The sequence below is a fragment of the Mandrillus leucophaeus genome, unplaced genomic scaffold (genome assembly GCF_000951045.1).
Source record: "Mandrillus leucophaeus isolate KB7577 unplaced genomic scaffold, Mleu.le_1.0 Scaffold52, whole genome shotgun sequence".
NCBI classification, from domain to species: domain Eukaryota; kingdom Metazoa; phylum Chordata; class Mammalia; order Primates; family Cercopithecidae; genus Mandrillus; species Mandrillus leucophaeus.
The window spans coordinates 981,737-989,610 of NW_012105586.1; the positions used below are offsets into that span (position 1 = coordinate 981,737).

The following is a 7,874-nucleotide window of genomic DNA, read 5'->3' on the forward strand; positions in this document are numbered from 1 at the left end:
AATATTAATTAGCTTGTTTGATATAAGGAAAGTATGTATTGAGTACCTTTTTGCTAACCTGATTGCTTAATTTTTTTAAAAAAAGGTTTACACTTTTTAAAAAATCTTCAAACTGGCCTTTATTACATAGTCACAAAGTTGCAGCTAGGAGAGGGATGGGCAGGAAAGAAACTAGTTTTGAGTGTCTTCAGTTAGAAACATGAGACTAAGGTTTGGTTTTGTTGGGGTGATCAGACCCAACACCAGGTCGTGGGGGCAAGGAAGTCCAAAGGGGTCAAAGGAATGAGAAAAAGACAGTTTGAGAGAGCAAGTGGGACGAGGAGGCCATCGCGAGTGTGGATGCTGCCTGAGGGCCCAGAGCTCTGGGAGCCCACACAATTTATTGGTGATCAAACAAAGAAACAGGTGGTGAGGATGCGGGCATTGAAAGGAAACAGTGTATCAAGTGAATGAGAAACATATGGCTGCTTGAGATAATGGGCGTGCTAGAAGCAAGGAGCCTTGCTGGCAGACATGCAAGCCCTGCCTCAGTTTCTCTCCCAACACTCAGCTTTTCTCCCAACAGGTTTCGTTTTTGTTTTCTCATTAAAATATCTTAAGCTTTATGGAATAAAACTTACTGCTGTTGTTAAAAAATAAAAATAAACCTTTCTTGGATAAGAAGTGCATTTTCCAATCCTTTTCTTTATAGCCACAAAAAATAGCTATTGATATTGCATCCAGTTTAATCCTACCTCATAATCATCATGAACTAATAATGCTGGGTGTACTTGTCTCAACTCATTAGATATCCTGGGTGTGTAAACAATAACAATGGCAAAGCAGGTTAGCTACCAACATAGCCACCAATGTCAACTACACCATAGAAGTCCTTAATTTTCTGTCTGTATAGAGCCAGCAAGACGTTGTCAGAGCTGGCTCATAGACTGTGATTGGTGAGTCTGTTTGAAATTCCAGCTTTTCCATCATAGTATTAGATGTGATAAATGGGCTGGGGTCTGATGGTTAATAGCAGCCATCAAGGACAGCTAGAGTATCCTTCAGGCTGAATTAGGGTGAAATACTGAGAAACTGCAATGTGCTAACAAGATCTGTGAAAGCTACACAGATTAAAGGGCAGTTTTTTTGCTTGTTTGTTTATTTCTTTCTTTCCAAATACGAGGACCTTTTATTTCCTTCATTACCCACCCCATCCTCAACTATCCTCCCAGGATTCTGACAACCGTACCACTCAAGTTGCTCATTGGTTTTTCAGGTGAGCAGCATCCTTCACCATTTTAAATGACGATGTCTGTATTATTTAGTCAAAAGGGTAAAAATTATGTACTGTGAAAGGCACCTAAAAAGAGGTTAAGGCATTGAGATACAAGATTTCCCTAAGACAAATGTTCTCTTTATTTTTCCTGGCAAATAATATCTTCATTAATTCTCGCTACTAGCTGGTGCTAGGCTACCATTTAGTAAGCATGCAGTGACATTGAACCGGCCACGATTTGTCAACCTGCGTGGGTCGTTCGTTCCTCTTTGTTTGGCATAATGCCCTTAAATCATGTCCACGGTCTGGCTTATCAATAGAGAGGCAGCAGGTCTCACATTCCTGCCCAGGTGTTTGCAGCCTGTAGCTTCACTTACAAACACCAAAGAGAGGTCATTTTGAATGGGATGCTCTTTAAACTCTCTTTCGACACTAGAATTTTCTGTTTTTCCTATCGTTTCCACCTCGAATACATAAACTTATTTTTTTATTAGTCTTGAATTTTATAATATAAATGGTACCTATTTTTGACTAGAGAGTTTAAAGACAAAGGTATCTGAATATAAATACTAACCCTCCCCCACAAAACAAAATAAATAAATAAATAACAAAAATACTAATCCCCAAATTTGTGCTGTTAAATTCCTCCCTAAAAAAAGTAACAGAACTGGCTGGGCACGGTGGCTCACACCTCTAATCCCAGCAGTTGGGGAGGCTGAGGTGGGCAGATCACGAGGTCAGGAGATCGAGACCATCCTGGCCAACATGGTGAAACCCCGTCTCTACTAAAAATACAAAACTTAGCTGAGCGTGGCGGGGCATGCCTGTAATCCCAGCTACTCGGGAGGCTGAGGCAGAAGAATTGCTTGAACCCGGGAGGCGGAGGTTGCAGTGAGCCAAGACCACACCATAGAAACTCCAGTCTGGCGACAGAGCTAGACTCTGTCAAAAAAAAAAAAAACAAACAACAGAACTAGCTAGCCAGAGCTCTCTTTTACTGCTTACTATTCACCGCTATTTATTATTTTGCATTGTGATATTTACATGATACATTTTCTGATAAATGTATTATTACACCCTCAGGTAGATACAAGTTCTTCTCTTCCTCTGTTGCCTATTTATATTTTCCAAAATAAAAAACTTTGTTTTATTTTTCTTATCTTACTGTATTTTCTTGGCCTCCTTTACAATGATGAATGTGATGGTGATAGACAGCAGCGATCTTTGTCCTGTTCCAGATAGCAAAGGAAGCGTTTTTGCCACTAACGTGTTTGGTGTAGGTTTTTATTTTGCTAAGCTTTCTCGTAAATGTGGGTGAAATTTCATCAAATACTTCTTTTGCCTCTATTGAAGCAAGCATATGATATCTTTCCTTTAATTTCTGAATATTGTGAATAACATTAACGAAATGTTTAAATGATAAAACAATCTGGCATTCCTGGTATAAACCCAACACATAGCTTATCCATTTTATTTAATGCTGGATCTGATTTGTTAATTTTTCTATCAGGACTTTTGACGCCATGTTCACAAGTGAGATTGACTGCTTATTTTTTCTTTCTTGGCTATCTTGTTTTGGTGTAGAATTGAGGTTATGCTAACTTCACAAAAAGAGTTGAGAAATCTCTTTTCTGTGAAACACTATGTGTGACACTAGAATAACGTCTCGTACAAATGTTTGCTGAAAACCACCGGTAAAGTCATCTAGATCTGGATTTCTTTCTTTCTCTCTCTCATTTTCTCTCTTAGTTTCTTTCTCTTTTTTTTTCTTTTGAGGCAGGATTTCGCTTGGCTACCCATGTGAGAGTGCAGTGGTACTATCACTGCGCATTGCAGCCTCTATTTCCCACGCTCAAGCGATCCTCCCGCTTCATTTTTTAAAAATTGGGCTGGGCACGGTGGTTCACATCTGTAGTCCCAGCACTTTGGGAGGCCGAGGCGGGCAGATCACAAAGTCAGGAGATCAAGACTGTCCCGGCTAACACGGTGAAACCCCACCTCTACTAAAAATACAAAAAAAAATTACCCGGGCATGGTGGCGGATGCCTATAGTCCCAGCTACTCGGGAGGCTGAGACAGGAGAATTGCTTGAACCCAGGAGGCAGGAGTTGCAGTGAGCTGAGATCACACCACTGCACTCCAGCCTGGGCTACAGAGCAAGACTCCATTTAAAAAAAAAAAAAAAAAAAAAAAATTGGGTGGGCGTGGTGGCTCACGCCTATAATCTCAGCACTTTGAGAGGCGGAGGCTGGTGGATTACCTGAGGTCAGGAGTTCGAGACCAGCCTGACCAACATGGAGAAACCCTGTCTCTACTAAAAATACAAAATTAGCAAGACGTGATGGTGCATGCCTGTAATCCCAGCTACTCGGGAGGCTGATGCAGCAGACTCACTTGAACCTGGGAGGCGGAGGTTGCGGTGAGCTGAGATCACACCATTGCACTCCAGCCTAGGCAACAAGAGTAAAATTCTGTCTCAAAAAAAAAAAAATTTTTTTTTAGAGATGAGGTCTCACTATATTGCCCAGGCTGGTCTTGAACTCCTGGGCTCAAGTGATCCTCCTGCCTTGGCCTCCTAAAATGCTGGAATCATAGGTGTGAGCCACCATGTGGAGGCTGGCTGGAATTTTAATGGAAATCTTTTGAAATTACTGATTCAGTTTCTTCAATAGGGTTAGACTTAGACTTACCCTACTGATGAAACCTTAGAACTTTTTAGATGTTTTATTTCTTCTGAAATCAGTTTTGCTAAGTCATTTTTTTCGTGAGAATTTGTCCATTTGGTTTAAATTTTCAAATTCATTATCATACAGTTGTCGATAATATTTTATTTTCTTTTGAATGACTGTGGCACCTATAATGATACCCCTTTTTTCATTCCTGGCATTAATGACTTGTGAATTCTCTCTCTGATTTGAATCACAGCAGTTTGTCAATGTTATAATGTCAAAGACCTAACTTTTTGGCTTTATTGATTCTCTCTAGTGTATAGTTATTTCCTCTTATTTCTGTTCTTTATCATTATTTTCTTCTGCATGATTTTTTTGTGTGGTTATCTTTCTACCCCACCACTAATGCCTACTTACGATTTGATTGACATTTAAATAGTGATCAGTTTCCTGGTAATAGATAATAGTTGCTTAACTGTAATTCTAGTTAGAATATAGCTGGTTTGGTTGACTACAGTATACCACTAATTAGGCTAAAGTCAAAATTTTGATTCTTTCTTGGTCTGGTGCAGTTCCTTTGAGCCTAAGGCTACAGTCAGCCACTTTACAGAGGTCAAAGAAAATACTGCTATAGCTTTGGAGCATTGTAAGTATTTCACCATTACTGAAGAGAAAAAAATACAGAAGTTTACATTCTACTACCTTTTGGCCACTTCTGTTATCTTCAACAAGTGAAAGAAGATTTTATAATAAAAAATCACAGAAGAAAAGGTTTATCTGTTGGTAAAAATATCCTGATAATTCTATTTCTGTTTGAGCTTCATATGTATTATTACCCATCAAAATACTTAAGAATTTTTCAAAAATTGAGTTTTGTTTTATTATACTATTGTCATTATACATTCTGCTTTAAAAATTATTAAAATAGGTCAAAGATATCACTATTTGCAATGTGCGTAATTAATTCACCTAAAGTGTCAGCAATGGCATTTCTAAGAGTTACTTAGAGTGGTTCGCTTTGGTAGCGATCAGAGACAGAGTGTGTTCCCATGGGCAATGTTTTGTGATGCATGTGAGTTATTGTTTTTGGTCAATAGCAAGTGTTAGATTCTCCTATCCCTCATGGTATCTGGTATATAATATGCATCAGAAATGGAGAGGGCAGCTGGGCGTGGTGGCTCACACCTGTAATCCCAGCACTTTGGGAGGCCGAGGCAGGCGGATCACAACGTCAGGAATTCGAGACCAGCCTGGTCAATATGGTGAAACTCTGTTTCTACTAAAACTACAAAAATTAGCTGAGCGGGGCGACGGGTGCCTAGAATCCCAGCTACTCGGGAGGCTGAGGCAGGAGAATTGATTGAATGCGGGAGGCAGAGGTTGCCGTGAGCTGAGATTGCGCCATTGCACTCCAGCCTGGGCGACAGAGTGAGACTCCTACTCAAAAAATAAAATTAAATTAAAAAAGAAATGGAGCTTGACTTGTCAGCTTGACTCACTATTAAAATGTCAATCATATCATAAGTAGGCATTAGTGGTGGGGTAGAAAGATAACCACACAAGAAAATCATGAATATACTCTTCCTAGTTTCCTGTATAACATTATATACCACACTGATATGGAGAGAGGAATGTGAGTGGTGTAGTTAAGAGAACTCCAAAACAACAGGGCTGAAAGAAAGTAACAACAATTTCCTATGATGTTGACTTGTGCCCTTTAGAAAATTCTTCAGTGTTAGCCTGTCAATCATAATGTGCTGAAAATTTGAAAAAGATAATATTTTACTTTCACTAAAGATATTAATGATGTGAATATCAATCCTTTTAATTAACTGATCCAAAAGCACAATCATAGATTTTTAGAAAAAAGGAAAAAAATTATCTGTCAATCACACAGCAAGTCAAGATGATTTTCAGACCAAAGATCTAAATGTTATTAATTAAATTACATAATAGCAGAAAAAAGGTCATTTGTAGTCTAGGAGTGGGAAAAAATCTTATAATGACTTGAAATCTAGAAAGAATTTTTTAAAAGATTGTAAATTGAACTACCAAACAGTAACAACAATGTCTTCCGAATAGTCAAAATACTATAGGCAAAGACAAAAGGCGAATAACAAACGGGGAAAAATATTTGCCACATATGTTAAAGAATTTATAGAGAGGGTTCCTAAAAGTTGAGAAAAGACTGATTTTTTTAAAAAAGGGATGGAGGTTGTAATTCACAGAAAATGGAAAGCAAATTGTCTTTAAAGATATGAAAAGGTACTCAGCCTCACTCACAGGAGAAATGAAGAAATTACATTAAGACACTCTTTCAGACTCTAACAGACTGACAAAAATTCAAAACTTTGACGTCAAATGCCTGGAGTGAGGCTGTGGAGGAAACAGGAACCCTCATACATTGTTACTGGTCATACAAAATAATATAAACTCTTTGGAGGAGAATTTGGCAATATCTGGCAAAACTCCATATGCATTTATCCTTTGATCTGGCAATTCTATTTCTAGGACTGTAATCGGTGATACATTTACAAACAAACAAAAACCACAAGAAAATGACATATTTGTGTTATACATTCCAACATTATTTGTAGTGACAAAAGATTAGAAACCACCCAAACATCCATCAGTAAGAAATGGTTGACTAAAGTATAAAATAATTTACATAATGGAGCACAATGAAACTGTAAAAAAAAAAAAAAAAAGAAGAAATCTGCATAGACACTGATGTGGAGTGATATCCAGAATATATCAGTAAGGCCGGGAGCGGTGACTCAAGCCTGTAATCCCAGCACTTTGGGAGGCCGAGGCCAGTGGATCATCTGAGGTCAGGAGTTCAAGACCAGCCTGGCCAACATGATGAAACCCCATCTCTACGAAAAACACAAAAGTTAGCTGGGCATGGTGGCACACACCTGTAGTCCCAGCTACTCGGGAGGTTGAGGCAGGAGAATCGCTTGAACCCAGAGGGCAGAGGTTGCAGTGAGCCGAGACTGCACCATTGCACTCCAGCCTGGGTAACACAGCAAGACTCTGCCTCAAAAAAAAAAAAAAAAAAAAAGAAACAAAAAAAGAGTATATCAGTAAAAGGAAATAAAATATCACCTGCAAAACAGTGTATATAGCGCACCACCTTGTCAGTAAAAAAGAGGGGAAATACGCACACACGCACACACACACAATTTGCTCATAGTTTCAAATGAAAACACAAGAAGGATAAACCGGTGGGAGAAATATTGGGAGAAGGCAGGAAAGAGTGAGAGGCAGAAACAGTAATGGAAATGAGACCGCTCTGAATGTATCTTGCTCTAAAGCTTTGACTTCGAAATCATTTAAATATTTTATATATTCAAAAATTAAATTAAATCAAAAGATAGGAAATAAAACATTTCCTAAAACTTGAAAATGAATCCAAATAGGTACTAAATTATGTATCAAATCGATGGTGTCCCACAAAGATAAAAGAGCTAGTTCATGTTACTTTTGGAAGCTGCATTTGGACTGTACATCATTAGTAGAATGTATTCTGAGGTCAAAAAAAGAACTGCAAAAATATGTACATTCATTCAGTAGTCTTTCTGTTAGTAGCAATGTTGGTGCTATAATTTTGAAATTATTATATACGTTTTGAAGATTAATACATTATTATAGCAATAAAAACTATTGTTAGAAATCAAGATTTTTGTGTGTGTAACAGAAAAGATACATACATATAAAATAAAAGAAGTTAAATCAAACCGGGCATGGTGGCTCATGCCTGTAATCCCAACATTTTGGGAGGCTGAGGTGGGCAAATCACCTGAGGTCAGCAGTTCGAGACTAGCCTGGCCAACATGATGAAACCCTGTCTCTACTAAAATTACAAAAATTAGTTGGGCATGGTGGCAGGCACCTGTAATCCCAGTAATTGGGAGGCTGAGGCAGGGGAGTTGCTTGAACCTGGGAGG

At 38.5% G+C, this 7,874-nt stretch overlaps 1 long non-coding RNA gene across 1 annotated transcript; it reads left to right on the forward strand.

Moving 5' to 3' along the window:
* The first annotated feature begins 6 nt into the window (after nucleotides 1-6).
* On the forward strand, nucleotides 7-610 carry LOC105551347. The gene is made up of 2 exons (XR_001007856.1): nucleotides 7-215; nucleotides 566-610. It is a non-coding gene; the product is annotated as an uncharacterized LOC105551347 (long non-coding RNA).
* Nucleotides 611-7,874: the final 7,264 nt, after the last annotated feature.